A 16,998-nucleotide genomic window follows, 5' to 3' on the forward strand; every position below is an offset into this window, starting at 1 on the left:
CATTGAAAACGTGGTCTATGCCAATCCCACGGAGACAAACAATATTTGGTTAATTATTTGTTTCATTTGTAAAGCGCACATACAACCCGGAGGCATTGATGCACTGTTGCACATGCAGGTCTGGTACAGGAATGGGGAACATGATTAGACAGACAGTAGGTAAAGGTGGAATTTCAGTGAAACAATAGGTTGCACAGTGAAAGAGTTACATACATACTAGTCATTCTGAGCAAACCAAGGTGGGGAGACAAGGGGTAGTGGACTAGGTGGAGGGGTGGTTAACTAAGTGGTATGGGAGGGGAGATTGGGAGAAGAGCTGGGTTTTGAGGGCTTTGCCAAAGACCCAGTAGGATTAATTATACTATTATATAATATATCCTATATAATACATACTAATATACATTAGACTAATATAAAATGACTTCTCTGTTGTGTTCTCAACTCTCTTCACCTGAGGGTTTACTTGCTCAATGAAGTGTGTGTGTTGCCTCGGAGTGTGGTGTCCTCCTTGCATTGAACTGTCTAGAAATACTGACTTTCAGCACCCGGGTTATATGGATTCATGTGTTAGCACTTGGCACTTGAGATCTCGCACACTTTAATTTTTTTGTCTCTTGCAAAAGGGTGAATTCATACCTTTTCGAGTGGTGATGTCAGTCATTCAGGGGCCAGATGATCGACATTAAAACAAACAAGCAAACACATCTAGCAACATATCTGCTATTTGAATGGATCAAACAAGGTTTTGCCGTACTTCATTACCTAAACACATTTTCAGTGGGGAAACAATGATGAACATTTGTTTTTATTTTACTATGTTTGCAGCTTAACATGCAAATAAATCCCTTTTTATGTCACTCAGCAAATATAGTTAAAACCCAGTCTGTTTCATTTTTACACTAGTGCAAATGGATTGGGACAAAGCCTGTTTGCTCCATTACATATTAATTACACAGCAGAACTGATGCTAAATGCTTTGTGTCCAAGCATGCCACAACACTGGCATGTAATGCGGAAGAAGCAAAGTGCATCTTATCATTTGTAAAAGATATGGATAAGACCTTACAGAGCCAAGTTAGCCCTGCTGGATTCATCTTTCAATTAGAGAAACTCATAAGATGCGAGATTTCTCAAAAACTCAATGCCACCACACTAGTTGAGTATTACAAATCACAAAAGATCCCGAGAGGCCTAAGGGTAAATCTGAGGCCCACTCTCTGCAGTGAGAGTAAAGCATTTGGGATCAGATCCTGACCAAATGTTCATTGGATCTCATCCTACTTACCTTTGAAAAACAATCAAAATCCCTCACATCCATTGACACTGAGATTGACACACTTAAGACGCAACTGTCTGAATTCAAATCAGCACAGGAACTGACAGAACTACTAGAGGAAGTCAACTCTAAACTTACTGGATATAAAGGAAACATTGAGCAGAGAAAACTCAGGAAGTTCAAACGGGACACTTTTGACTATTTGAATGATATTGTATATACCTGCCAGGAGTTTTACCATCATCGCAACCTGAACAGGGGGAGACCTCAACATCCCAACTCACCCAACACTTGAAGCAGCAGCAGTAATAGCAGTATAGGGAATCCAATTCAACCAGAAAGAGCACAGCAACCTACAGACACCAGTAACAACCAGGGCGAAGCAATGGATAACGTTGCAGATAACCCCGTTGGACGACAAACAGCATCTGGACCAGGGAGTACAGGTGTTTTTTAGGACTGAGAGACAAACAAAAAGAAAAACAAGGCGAGAAAAAATAGAAATAACAAATAAGTGAGAACCTCATCATTAATATCTTCAGTAAAAATCTCACAAGTGGACAATTGAGTATATTAAATCGAGGACTCTCATTTGTTTCAACCTGCAATAAGTCATTGTTTGAGGAGCTATTATTGTGATGGATACCTTGTATTATACTAACAAATGCCTGGAACTATTAAATGATGAAACCACCTACATCAAGTTGGATAGCGATCCTTTACACAGGATTAAGATCCTGATAGAGAAAACTGTTGACAAATCACGTGACAATGAATGGATTAGCGAAAAGAAAAGCCAATTTTTGCTCAATCAACATCCAATAACACCTGTATTCTATGGTCTACCCAAGATACATAAGGACCGTACTAACCCCCATTAAGACCAATAGTGGCCGGGTCAGACAGTGTTTTCGACCCACTCACCATCTATGTGGACCGATTGTTGAAACCCTTGATACAAAAAACCTACGAATCTGAAAGACACAATGGACTTTTTGAATTGCCTGAAAGATTTCAGCTTTGAACCCAGATTGCATTCTATTCAGCATGGACTTCTGTCGTCTCTATACGTCCATCATGCATGATGAAGGTATTGAATCAGTGGAATGGCTCTGTCTCAATTCATCAGAGCTAAGGGGCAACCAACAGGTTGTCTTGGAATTACTCAACTTGATACTATATAATCAATATTTCCGATTTCAAAGGAAATACTATATACAAGCATCGGGCACGTCCATGGGGTCAGAAATGGCCACAGTATATGCTGTTGGGTGTCCTGACCCACGTTTAAGCTATCATGCTGCAACATTTGGTGCTGTGGGCTTAGAAAATTCAAGATGGCGGAAAACCCACATGTGCGCCGAAATCCAGGAAAGCTGCGCAGTTTGTGCGCACACTAAAATGGTTGCCTCACTTGCCACCCACCAGTGCGAGAATGAAAGGCCGGGTTGCCATGAGGGAAATGGGTTGCCAAAGGAAAAACAGTAGCGCCGGTTAGCTTCAAAGCGCTTTAAAATCACCATTGGACTACCCGCACAGTAGTCTGAAACCATTGGGATTGGCAATGCTGATTGCCAAATGCAACCTAGAATTGTGGGGAATTCATTTCTTAAATCCCAAAAATGGGTGCAGTACCAGTACTCACCACTATCCAAAAGCCGGCGTTTTAAAACCACTCTGTTTCCCTGAAGGCAAGTCAAAATGCCTATTTTCAAACATTGCAATATGTGCAAAATATTTACTGAACACCAGCAGACATTTGGCAGAATGGAGTTTTGTGTGCCTACAAAATCTGGGAAATGAAGATCTTAAGACAAGGTTTATAACAAGACTGGCTGAGCTGTGGATTGCAGCAGTTTAAGTTGCACTGGATTTAAAGACACTAAAATCGAAAATGTTTAGATTAAATGAGTGACCTATGTTTGGTGTCACATGCCTTTGTAACTGTTGAAATGTCATAGTTTTGCACTTAGAATCAGCATTCTAGCTGCATGTGTAAAATTGCAAGTTAAGTTAAAAAGCAACAAAAAACCTGCCAGTTAGCTGAAGGTCTGGCTTAAGGAACTTGATTTTGCTTGGCAGCTACCCCCATCAGGAGTGAAACTTGAGTCACCACTGTGTTCCCAGGCCAACCTTCCTTTTGCTGCCCACACTAAGGATATGCCATCTATCTGATAATTGAATTACCTGTGCTCTGCAGGAGAGTGAACAAAGCCCTCTTCACTCAGGCAAAGGTTTTATTACGCAGTCGTAAAATGTAGCTTCCTCTTGGCAGGAGCTGGGAGGGGCACTGCCTGTGAGAGCAAGCTGGCTTGGCAGAACTGGATTAACCAGTATTTCTACCTTGTGCTGAGAGAAAACCACACCCCTTTGTAGCCAGAATATTGTTTAGAAAAAGATTAATAACTCATGGTGCGGACATGTGAAAATTTTATAAATGATACCATAATTCTTGTGATTTTTCTGCCCACAGTTTAAGAGGTTTTTAGAACCGGTGGTATGTTCAGGGGGGTGTCAGCGGAAAAGTGGATATTACTCTAAATGTGTGCATGTTAAAAATCTGAAACTTCATCAGTTAATGTCCCTACTCCCTGCGCACATGTATGTAAAGTTGGGTCAATGTCAGAAATTGCAAAATCAGTTAAAAAGTGAAATATGTGCCATTTCTGAATGCAAGCTCCCAGGAAGAGCAGAGTTTGAACAGGGGATACCTCCTGTAATGCATGATGGGTGCATATGATTTTAAAACAATATGTACCTCTGCAAATATGTATTTGTTTCAAATCTAGATTTGTGTGTAAGTTGACAGGAGGAGTGGACTTTCTGCAGGCTGTAAAATGACATCACTCTGACTCACAGTTCATTCCCCAATCAAATGATAAATGGAAGTTTGACCAATTAGAAGCTGAGAGAGAGGTAGGGTCAGTGATGCTCGAACACACCCACATTCTAAACACATAAAAGCAGACAGACAGGACAGATAGGGACCTTCAAAATCCATCTGCCGCTGGAAGCTCTGCCGGAAAAATCCATACTTTACCTCCATCAAACCTCCAGAGAGCCAAACTAGAGACTTCAATCTATCCAGAACTAAGAGACCAGACCAGAGAGAAAGCAGTGCTGTACCCAGAGACCCAGACCAGCAGAGAGAGCTGACCCAGATCACTGTGAAGTGCAGAGACCAGAGGCGAATTTAAAACCCTGACCAGATCCGTGATGAGGCCCATTTTACTCAAGAATATAGTGTGAGTACCTAGAAAACTGTGCAGAACCAATCTCCTAGTTAAATAATATAATGCAATCCATTTTTAACCTAAGTAGAACTGCAGCTTAGCAATTGTGTTATCCTGCCATCATTTTTAAAGCTGAAAAAGTGTGCGTTTAAAATTTCAAATCTGAAAAACGACCTTTATTCAATCGCTCATATCTCCGCAACCGTTTGTGCTAGAGACTTGCAGTAACTTTTATTTGGAAGCTGAGATCCTAGGCTTTCCCAGGACCCCAAAACGATAGAGATAGTCCTTGTGGTTCCTCTGTAATAGCGCTCGGCGCATCCGCGAATTTTGCCGCGATTTGCAAATTTCTTCACGTGTAAAAAGCTGCTGCTGCTTGCCTTCCATTTGCCAGAAATTCGTTTAACCTGCTAACTATCCCTGCATCATTGCTAGTGTGAGCCTGGACTAATATTAACTAGATACCACTCACCCTGAACCTCTGAAAGGGAATTGAAAGCATTTCCAGCATATTTCTCATTCATTGCCAGCACATATCAAAGCAATTTGGCCTGTGTTTTCAAACTTCTGTAGTCTAAGCTTGCTGGGGTGAACTGAATCACATTTGATTGCATTTCTGAGAACTGTGTGTTTTCCTTCCATTTCCTTGCCTTGCATCAAGGGGGGGAGGGGATTGCCAGAGAAAAGTGATTACATTGTTTTGTTGAAATCATATTGAGTATTTCTATACTGCATTTCATTCATTGAATATTGCATCCACCTGAGCTTACATAAAGCATCCTCTACCACATTATACTTTTGTTCCTATTTACCAGTGTGCAACCTTATCCATTTCATGTCAACTCATTAGTGATTATAAGAAGTGTGCTAGTGCCAGATTCTCCGTTGTTGATCTTTATCATATCAGATTAAGTGTGCTATTCAATTATTAATTTATTATAAAGTGTGATATATATATTTTAAATTATCAAATAAACCTTTTAAACTTGCAAAACAGAACTACTTCTTGGCTCAGTGGGGTCAGGGGGATTCCAAGAGAGGGGTGTTATATAGGGGTAGTCATCCAGAACGCATGAACTGGACATAAAGATATATCAATAAGGGTTTTCATTCAGTATTCTAGACTAGGCGTTAACTTAGCTGTAGTGCTGAATTGAATCCTCTTACAAATTGGGGGCTCGAGCCGGACGTTTGGGTTAGAATACCACTTGTGCAGCTTAATACAGTGTGCTAACTGACGGGATACATACATCCAGTCGGATCACCACGCTGCATTACGCTGTAAAGCATTCCTCAAAAGGGACACTCCAAGAAAAGTTCTGTTCTGCAAAAATAAAATACTAACTTCTGTAAGTCAGGACAGAGACCAATCTCTAGAATGACGACCTTAGTAGACATGAAAATAGCCAGAGAGCACCTCTTGCATAAGCTATTTGTGAGAGGTGAATGGACCGAACAGGGCCAGGATGCCTGGTTGCAGGCCATCACGCGACAGGTCACTGAAACAGGGTCAGATATATATAGAGATCAGGGTCCCTTACATGTGGCCCTGAGTGAACTATATATGGCTCCTAAAGCCAAAGAGGAACACAATAAGATTGCCAGGATAGCAGCATACCTGTACCTATATATGGGAGACATGCAGGATAGATGTGCTGAAAGCCAAAATCTGGCAAATAGGCAACAGATGGTGTTAGAGAAGGCCCAATCTGACCTGGTCTCTTCTGAGCAGAGGCTGCAGAGGAGCCAGGAGTCAGAAGATGATAGTAGGCAGCACATCATTAAAATAAAGAAGGATTTGGATGTGCTGCAACAGGAAAAGGTAGAACAGGATACTAGATTTCTGGCCCTGCAGAAGGAGCACCAAGACAGTTTGGACTCCTTACTGCAGAGCCAGAAAAAGCTGGAGCAACAATTAGACTTTAACAGGGCATGCACGGAGCAGGTAGCCACCCTGCAAAGTCATCTAGATAGAGTGAAGGTTGAGAGCAACAAGCTGATCTTGAAAGACCTGGATACCCAGGCAGAGTTTGATGAGGAGCGCCAAAAAGCTGGTGCCCTTCAACGGCAAAGGGACGACCTGGCGGCACAAAGGCAGGCTCTTAGTCAGGAAAGAGACGCCATAGGCCAGGAAGTCTGCCACTTAAAAAAGGAAATTGAAGAAAATCACCTGGCCCTCCAGGGGCTGGGTGATCTCCAAAAAGAAAACCAGAACTTGGTAGAGCACACCAGAAGGGTGGATGATGCTCTAGCAAGAAAGGAGCAGGCCAATAGGGACATTGCCCAGGAGGTAAACCTCCTGCAGCAAAGACTGGCCCAGTTCTCCAGGACCAACCAGGAAGCACAGAGGGAGAATGAGGCCCTCTGTCAACACAATGATAGGCTCCAGCAACAGGTAGCGATGCAGGAGAAACTGATAGAGTCGAGTAAGGCCTTAACAGAGGAACTGAAGGCACAAATGCAGGCTCTTGCATTGCAACAGGGAGCAGGGGCGGATAGAGATGAGGTTCGCTGGGAAATGGAAACTCCGGAGCATAACCTCAGGAGCCCTAGTACCAGAGGCCCTCATACCTCTCAGTCCCTGGACTCTGCCACCCCCATGTCCCCTGGCGCACATGAGCACAGGGCCACAGGGATGGCAGATTACTATCCAGCTAAGAGTATGGGGCTCATAGGCCAGTACCACTCAGGAATGGAGGGGTGGGCATCCGGGTATGGGCACCCAAGTACAGTACAGTTCAATGGGGAACCCCAGGAGAGTAGGCCCATTAAGGGCATCCTGAAAACCTCTGCCCAGTTAGGTCAGTGGAGGGGGTACCCATCAAATCCTGGCAGCAAGGAGGAATCTGAAGACTCCTCTGAACTGCGCAGGACACAGGAGACAAGGTCCCCACATTCTGCCAGCCATTCCCAGGCTCGCAGAATCCGGGAAAACCTGGAAGAACAGACGGGAACCTCTGGGAGCAGTGCCTCCGAGTCCGAGGATGAATGGACAAGGGTTACCCGAACCAAAAAGGCCAATAAGGCAAAAAGGGCCTTGCTTAAGGACCCCTTAAAGCAGATTAAGGCGATCAGGAGCGTCATCACGCCTTACCATAAGAACGCTAAGTATTCTGTTTGGGAGCACTTAGAGTTGTTTGAGCAAATGATGGAGACTTTCCATTTGAAGGACAGCCAAAGCTGTATTCAATATGTAAAGTGGACCTTCTCCCCGGAATACTCCAGTTTCTTTGCGGGGCTGGAGGACCAAAATCATTTAAGATGGTCCACCTATAAGGCGGCCATCTTGAAACATTTTTCTGTTCACAGAAATCCTCAAGAGGCTCTCAAGGCAGCCTACAATTTGCAATGTGGGGAGGATCAGGCCCCACAAGAATTTGTGCAGGAGTTAAAGCGTGCTTTTGCACAGACCACAAGAAGGGTGCGCACGGATAGCAGGGAATTTATTAATACGTTTTTCCATGCCTTGCCCAAATATATCATGACCCAGCTCGTGAGGGATTTTCACGAGAAAAGATTTTTAGACTGGGTCATTGAACAGGCTACCCGGATCTATGAGGTGCAGAAACCGGTAGATAGCAAAAGTAATGCCCAGAAAAACCCCAAAGCCAACACCACCCCTGCTGCTGCCAAGGTGGCAGAGGTAAAGGTCACCCCCGTTTTGGATTTGGAGATGGGGGGGCCTAAAAACCTACCTGCACCTAATAATGCTAGGCCCAGAAGGTCCTCGGGCCAGTCACAGACAGGGAGCCAGGGAGGCAGCCCCACAAATGGGGTCCCTCGCTCTCCTGATTATGTAAGTCCCCGTTACAAGGGAAATCGACCCATCCTGGGTTATGTGTGGACTCCTCCAGCCCAAGGGGGGGGATCCAGACAAGCACCTAACCCAGGGAACTTCCCTCCAAACTTCCCACAGGAGGGCAGAAATGTACCAAACCCTGGGCAGAACTTTTTCCCCAGATATCCACCCGACTTCAAGCCCCAAAACCATCCATCCTTCTTTCCCCAATTCCCTGAGCCCAGACCACTGAATCCGGGAGAGGGGAGGCCAAGGGTGGAGGGGTACCCAAATCTTCCCAACCAGGGGTACTACCAGAGGAGGGACAGCTACCCTTCCCGGGATCAGCCCAGGGGAGAAAACAGGGCCCCGTATCAGCCTGAGCGGGTTTCCCAGTTAGAGCGCCAGGTTCAAAACATGGCGCGGGATCTGGGTCACATACTGAGGGCTCAGCAGAACCCTCAGATGGGCGTGCCGGCGCAGAACGCACCCAACTCTGGACCTGGTGCTCCAGAACAATGACGGGGGCAGCACCCCGATAACTCACCGGTTCCCAGGGAGGAGGCACAAAGGGAAGGGGGGTGTAAAGCCTTGGAGGAAGCTTCCTTCCTCACTTGTAAACAGCCCCTGGAAACCCAGGAACCGGAAACAAAATCTCTTGCCCCTGAAAGTCTGCCTCCTAAGGAGCAGAGGGGGGGTAGGAGAAACAAAAGACCCAAACAGACTCAGTTTGAGGAGGAGGTACAGATCTTCCAATTTGAGGGAGAGGGATCCTCAGAGGATCCTGGAAAAAGGATCTTCTCCTTCAGAGAGGGGGGAACTCCTCCCAAAGAAAAATGGGTCCCTAGGGATGCAAATCCAGACTGGGGAGATGTGGAGACTGAGCTACCGCCGCCCACCATCTCATCCCAGAACCAACAGCAAGAAAATCCCCTGGTTCAAACCCATCCTGGTGACTGCCTCCAAAAAAAAGGGGGGGGCAGCCCAGAACCGGAACCAGGGGAACCCACAATGGCTCTGATCTCCAGTTGCCAACTTTTTCTTTCAGATTCCCAAGACTCTCCACAGAATTCTGCCCAAATCTCTTCGCTATTGATGTCCAAAACCAGAAAATTAGCCCACCAGTTGTCCAAAAATGTACATTATCTGTGCCCCCTTGAGGAGAAGGAGGGAAGATATTATGCCCCGGTACAAGTACAGGGACAGGGTACAATTTTGGCACTGGTGGACACTGGATCTCAAGCTACCCTTCTGTCCAGAAGGGCCTTTGATGAACTGAATGCAGGAAGGGGAGAGAATTACCAAATTCCTCTCACCTCTCTTCCTGGACAACTGCAGAACTTTGACGGGAAGGAAATTCCCGTCGAGGGGACGGCAGATTTGGACATTAAAATTGGGCGACATAAGTTGAAACACCCGGTCATAGTTGTGACCCCAGAGGGCACCCCTTGTTTACTAGGGAATGACCTCCTGAGAAGGTTGTCACCCCTAATAGATTGTGTAAACAAGGTCCTCTGGACCCAGACTAGCCGACCAATAAAATTAAAACAGAGTGTCAACCATGTTAGTTTAAACGGCACCTGCCACATGGTTGAACAAAAATCTGACCAAGTAGAATTTCACTTCCAGAATAGCCAAATTCCAGACGTGACAGTAATAGCAGTAGGACAACAGACTAGTGATGGGGGGTCCTCTCTATTTCTGAAAATCAACCTTCCTTCCAGTTTAAGGTGGTATTCCACGCTGGAAGGAAACACTCTGAAATTCTATACCAATCCACAATCTGAAACTCCCACTCCTATAGTCCAGAAAGATGTGAGCAAATTGGAGAGCAGTTGTTCATCCCTGTTCAGTTAAATGATGGGAAGGACTCTGTTCTCGCTCGAGTGTGTGTGAACAACGGTAAGAGCTTCATCAGCGAAGCCATGTTTCGCCAACTCCCAAAAGATCCAGCCATTCCCACCTTCAAACTGATAGACAAATGGGAAATGGACCTGGAAGCACCTAATTCCAAACATCTCCTGCCAAGCAGGTGTATGCTCAAAATCTCCATTGGCAACAAGAGCATTGTCCATAATTGTTGGGTCGTGCGAGACGTCCCTGCCGCCTTTTACTTAGGCAGTGACATTCTCAATCGCTTTGCCATTAGTTTGGACCTAATAAACTTCAAAGCTTGGTCCCGATTAGCGGATAATCCCATGGGCTTTGATGATCCAGAAAAAGCATTTAGGTCAGCTCAATTGCTACCTTATGCAGTTGAAATTCAGATTAAAGAGGAAGTCACCATCCCAGAAAGGACCCGACAATTCTCCCTGGAAGTGAAAGTTAAAAGGGGACAAGAGTTGAAAAACCCTGATGCTTACATACATCTAAATGCTTCTTTCCAACAGCAAGGGTTGGGGGTAAACCCAACTCCATTAGTCAACATAGAACATGACACCATTCTAATAGAGGTGGATAACAGCGACTTAAAGAGTATTACTCTAGCCGCAGGCACCATTATTGGAATGGCGGTTGATGACCGACATTTCTCCATTGATCTTGTAAATGAACTGTTAGGACCAATCCCCAAGGACTGTGTTGACAGTGACAGTGAGGACAATACAACACCAGACAGGATTTTCACCCGGCAAGGGGGGAACTTCCTGGTGTACACTTCCTGCCCCTATGGTAAGGAAGATGTGACGTGTGACTTCAGGAGGGATGAGGTGATTTTCCAGGTACATGAGGGCTGCCTTTCCCACCTGAAGCCTCCAGTCCAAATCAGCACTCTGACCAGGGACTTCTCCACCCAGCTGGAGGAGGCCGCGGAGATAGCCAAACCAGAAGTCTTTCCAGGCTTCAGGCAGATGGTGGAAGAGAGAGTCAACCTAGCTGATGCCTGTGTGACTCCGGAACAAAAGCAAAAGTTGAAACAAGTTTTCTTGGATTTCCAAGATCTCTTTGCGGTAGACTCATATGACTGTGGTCGCACCGACATCCACACAACAACAATCCCCACGGACCCTGGCATGACTCCTGTGTTTGTGAAGCAATATCGCTTGCCTCTCGCATCAATGGAGTCCCTTACTGAAATAATTAAGAACCTTGAGTCCCGGGGAATAATCCGTCCAGCCCACAGCACCTTCAATAATCCGGTGCTGGGAATATTGAAGCCAAACGGCCAGTGGAGACTCTGCGCCGACCTCAGGGAGCTCAACAAACGGGTCCATACTTCCCGATGGCCTCTGCCCTACATTGACCAAGGGCTGGCCCAGATTCAGGGGTCACAGGTATTCACTGCAATAGACCTGACCAATGGATACTGGACCGTGCCTGTCAGCAGGGAGGACCAATACAAACTGGCTTTTACCTTTGGGGGCCAGCAGTACACATGGACCCGGACTCCCTTCGGATACCTCAACTCCGGCAATGAATTCAACATTTTCCTACATAAGGCCATGCCCGACCTGGGTGCGAGGGGTAACCTGGTTTATGTAGATGATGTCCTCATCAAAAGTTCATCTGTGGAGGAACACATAGCGGAGATCCGTTATGTTCTGACACAGTTGAGGGCCGCCGGAGCAAAACTTTCCTTTCAGAAAGCACAGTGGTGTAAAACCCGTGTTAACTTCTTGGGGCATGAGATTACTCCTCAGGGTCTTGGTCCCCAGGAAAAGAAAGTGGAAGCACTTCAGAAACTAAAAGACCCCACAACTCTGCGGGAACTAAGGAGCCTCCTTGGACTGACTAATTACAGCAGAAAGTTCATTGAGGGCTACGCAGAGATCACCAGACCCCTGATTCATCTCCTGAAGGGGGGGGTCAAGTGGGAATGGGGTCCAGAACAAGCCGAGGCAGTAAAACAACTCAAGAGAAGCCTCTCACAAGCGCCTTGCCTAGCTTACCCTGTCAGAAACAAGGAGTTCTTCCTGGAGACAGGGTTCTCTAATACGTGCTTGATGGCAGTATTATACCAAAAGCATGACAAGGTCAATAAAGTAATCTCATATGCGAGCAAAACTTTATCCTCTGTGGAGGAGAAATTCAACGATTGCGAGAAGGCACTCCTGGCGACGGTGTGGGCATTGAAGAATTACCGCCCGTTTATCCAGGGGGAGCACATCATAGTGGAGACTCCACACCAGCCTCTGCAATATCTCCAAAGTGACAGAATCCGGGCCGGAAATGTGAGTAATTCCCGAATTACTTCCTGGATTCTGTCAATGCAAGGCTTTCCTGTGGAGGTCAGATATGGCCAAAACAAGAAGAGTCCCCTCGCGCAAGGTCTGGCTGACTTGCATGATTGTGCCAGAGAAAACTGTCTCGAGGACGAAAGTCTGAAAATCAAGGACAACATGGAGGCATACCTTAATTCCCCACACAAAGTCTTTGAAGAAGACAAGTGTGAGGGAATGCCCACTGTGTATGTGGATGGATGCTCTTACCATGTTGACAACGACGGGGAGAAAGAACTGGAGGCTGGCGTAGGGAATGCATGGGTGAATGAGTCCCCAGAACCCTCCGCTGGATACAAAATTGGTCCCCGAAGTAGTCAGGTGGCAGAATTGATGGCTGTGCATCAGGCCATCCTCACTGCTGTCCAGCATCAACTCCGCGAACTGGTCATAATCACAGATTCGGATTATGTACGGAACGGGTTCGTGGAGCACCTGGTTAATTGGAAAACCAGAGGCATGTTATGTGCTAACAACAAACCCTTGAAACATGGGAAGTTGATCCAAAACATTGATGATTTGGTCACCTCGAATGAGATGTCCATCTATTGGAAAAAGATCAAGGGTCATTCCAAAGTAGAGGGACCAGACAAAACTGGAAATGACTTAGCTGATCAGCTGGCCAAAACCGGGGCCATCCAAGGGGATCTAATTGAGATTGAGTCCCTGTTGGGGGAAATCCAGGTCACTGCTATCACTAGGTCCCAGACAAATGCTCACAACGACCTTTCAATTGCACAATGGAGTAAGGAGACCCCTGATGCTGATTTGATTACAGCTCAGAAGGGGGATCCAATTATTGGTAAATTTTACCAGCAACTTGAGGACCCTGAGAACTTTCCCCTGACGGATACTGATTACATTGGGAAAGAGGACCTAAGAGTGTTGATGAAATGTCCAAAAATGTTCAGAATCCAAGACGGTTTGCTGGTAAGGAAATCCAAAGCTGGCCACGATCAGTGGGTGGTTCCTACCTCATTCCGAAGCCTGATGTTAAGTCACGCCCATGATGCGGCCACTGCCGGTCATAGGGGGTTTCACACAACATTGGAAATCTTAAGAGAGGTTGCATACTGGCCACACATGGGGCAGGACCTCGACCAATACTTGAAGGGGTGTCTTGTGTGTGCACAATTTCAGCCGACATCCCTCACACACCGGGCGCCTTTACAAAAGAGGGGAATGACACTGCCATGGTCAGATTTACAAATCGACTTTGTAGGCCCTGTGATTCGCTCGGCTAGGGGGAATAAGTACATGTTGACTGTGACATGCTTGTTTACCAAGTGGGTGGAATGTCTCCCAGCCCCAAACTGCAAGGCAGAAACGGCAGCTGCCTTGATGATCAACCACATCTTTTCCCGTTTTGGTCTACCTCAAAGGATTGAGTCAGACAGAGGTAGCCACTTCACCAGTGAAGTAATGACAAAGATGTGGGAGATACTGGGGGTCAAAAGGAAGTTGCATATTGCTTATAGACCAGCTTCTTCTGGGGCAGTGGAGAGATATAACCGAACCATTGTGAGCATATTAAAGAAGTTTGTGGCAGATTCTGGGCCAAGTTGGGATATCCGATTACCTCTGGTCCTAATGGCCATCAGATCTACCCCTTCACCTGCAACCAAAATGTCACCATTTGAGTTGATGACTGGGCGCAAGATGGTGCTTCCTCAGCATTTGCTCTACAGGACCCAAGAGCAGACACTGATAAATGCCTCCACTACTCATGAGTATGTAGAGAATTTAAGGAAACACCTTCAACATGCTTTTGCTTATGCTCAGCGGAATCTAGAAAGATCGGCTGATAGCATGAAGACCCATTATGACCTGAAAACTTCCAGGAAGGAATATCAGGTGGGAGACCGGGTCTATCTATACAACTTCCAAAGGAACCAGGCCAAGCAGCGCAAATTTTTGCCTACATGGAAAGGACCCTTTGAGATCATCGACAAGATCTCACCTGTGGCCTACAAAATCCACATCCCCAAAGGTCCTTTGGCAGAGGGGGAAGACAAGTGGGTACACATAAACAGTTGAAGTGTTGCCATCCCAGGCACACTCTGCAACAACTGGAGGAATCCTCTGGAATCCTAGCGGGTACTGTATCAGACTAATTCAGTTTCAATCATAAAACGTACCACATCTAGTCTCTAACATACTGTGATTTGTATGAAACTGTCTCTTAGTCGTACTGTTTTTATTAAAATAAGAATGTAATGTTTCGTTATGATAAAATACATATGCTACCCCACTATCTCAACAGTGGTGGAAAAACGTCTATGAGTAGGTATTGCCGCTCTTCCTTTGTCGTCCTAGGAGAAAGAAAACCTGAAGACGGGCCGAGGAGGGCGATCCGGAGACCGGGAACGAAGATTCAATGGGCCCAGTGGACCGCCCAATATTCCCATCAGGACCGGCGAGGAGAACCATCGATCAGTACCGGATGGAGAAGAAGATGCTGAACTGTGCCATCTACAGAAGAGGAAGAAGATTATGCGGACAGACCGGTGCGTGGGTCAAAACCCTTGTGCACCCGACTCCCCATCGACTCAAATTCAAAGTGTAGTCGCGTGGGGGGGCTTGTTGGGTGTCCTGACCCACGTTTAAGCTATCATGCTGCAACATTTGGTGCTGTGGGCTTAGAAAATTCAAGATGGCGGAAAACCCACATGTGCGCCGAAATCCAGGAAAGCTGCGCAGTTTGTGCGCACACTAAAATGGTTGCCTCACTTGCCACCCACCAGTGCGAGAATGAAAGGCCGGGTTGCCATGAGGGAAATGGGTTGCCAAAGGAAAAACAGTAGCGCCGGTTAGCTTCAAAGCGCTTTAAAATCACCATTGGACTACCCGCACAGTAGTCTGAAACCATTGGGATTGGCAATGCTGATTGCCAAATGCAACCTAGAATTGTGGGGAATTCATTTCTTAAATCCCAAAAATGGGTGCAGTACCAGTACTCACCACTATCCAAAAGCCGGCGTTTTAAAACCACTCTGTTTCCCTGAAGGCAAGTCAAAATGCCTATTTTCAAACATTGCAATATGTGCAAAATATTTACTGAACACCAGCAGACATTTGGCAGAATGGAGTTTTGTGTGCCTACAAAATCTGGGAAATGAAGATCTTAAGACAAGGTTTATAACAAGACTGGCTGAGCTGTGGATTGCAGCAGTTTAAGTTGCACTGGATTTAAAGACACTAAAATCGAAAATGTTTAGATTAAATGAGTGACCTATGTTTGGTGTCACATGCCTTTGTAACTGTTGAAATGTCATAGTTTTGCACTTAGAATCAGCATTCTAGCTGCATGTGTAAAATTGCAAGTTAAGTTAAAAAGCAACAAAAAACCTGCCAGTTAGCTGAAGGTCTGGCTTAAGGAACTTGATTTTGCTTGGCAGCTACCCCCATCAGGAGTGAAACTTGAGTCACCACTGTGTTCCCAGGCCAACCTTCCTTTTGCTGCCCACACTAAGGATATGCCATCTATCTGATAATTGAATTACCTGTGCTCTGCAGGAGAGTGAACAAAGCCCTCTTCACTCAGGCAAAGGTTTTATTACGCAGTGGTAAAATGTAGCTTCCTCTTGGCAGGAGCTGGGAGGGGCACTGCCTGTGAGAGCAAGCTGGCTTGGCAGAACTGGATTAACCAGTATTTCACCTTGTGCTGAGAGAAAACCACACCCCTTTGTAGCCAGAATATTGTTTAGAAAAAGATTAATAACTCATGGTGCGGACATGTGAACATTTTATAAATGATACCATAATTCTTGTGATTTTTCTGCCCACAGTTTAAGAGGTTTTTAGAACCGGTGGTATGTTCAGGGGGGTGTCAGCAGAAAAGTGGATATTACTCTAAATGTTTGCATGTTAAAAATCTGAAACTTCATCAGTTAATGTCCCTACTCCCTGCGCACATGTATGTAAAGTTGGGTCAAGGTCAGAAATTGCAAAATCAGTTAAAAAGTGAAATATGTGCCATTTCTGAATGCAAGCTCCCAGGAAGAGCAGAGTTTGAACAGGGGATACCTCCTGTAATGCATGATGGGTGCATATGATTTTAAAACAATATGTACCTCTGCAAATATGTATTTGTTTCAAATCTAGATTTGTGTGTAAGTTGACAGGAGGAGTGGACTTTCTGCAGGCTGTAAAATGACATCACTCTGACTCACAGTTCATTCCCCAATCAAATGATAAATGGAAGTTTGACCAATTAGAAGCTGAGAGAGAGGTAGGGTCAGTGATGCTAGAACACACCCACATTCTAAACACATAAAAGCAGACAGACAGGACAGATAGGGACCTTCAAAATCCATCTGCCGCTGGAAGCTCTGCCGGAAAAATCCATACTTTACCTCCATCAAACCTCCAGAGAGCCAAACTAGAGACTTCAATCTATCCAGAACTAAGAGACCAGACCAGAGAGAAAGCAGTGCTGTACCCAGAGAGACCCAGACCAGCAGAGAGAGCTGACCCAGATCACTGTGAAGTGCA

The sequence above is a fragment of the Ambystoma mexicanum genome, chromosome 5q (assembly GCF_040938575.1).
Source record: "Ambystoma mexicanum isolate Mex_15411 chromosome 5q, UKY_AmexF1_1, whole genome shotgun sequence".
Classification (NCBI taxonomy): Eukaryota; Metazoa; Chordata; class Amphibia; order Caudata; family Ambystomatidae; genus Ambystoma; species Ambystoma mexicanum.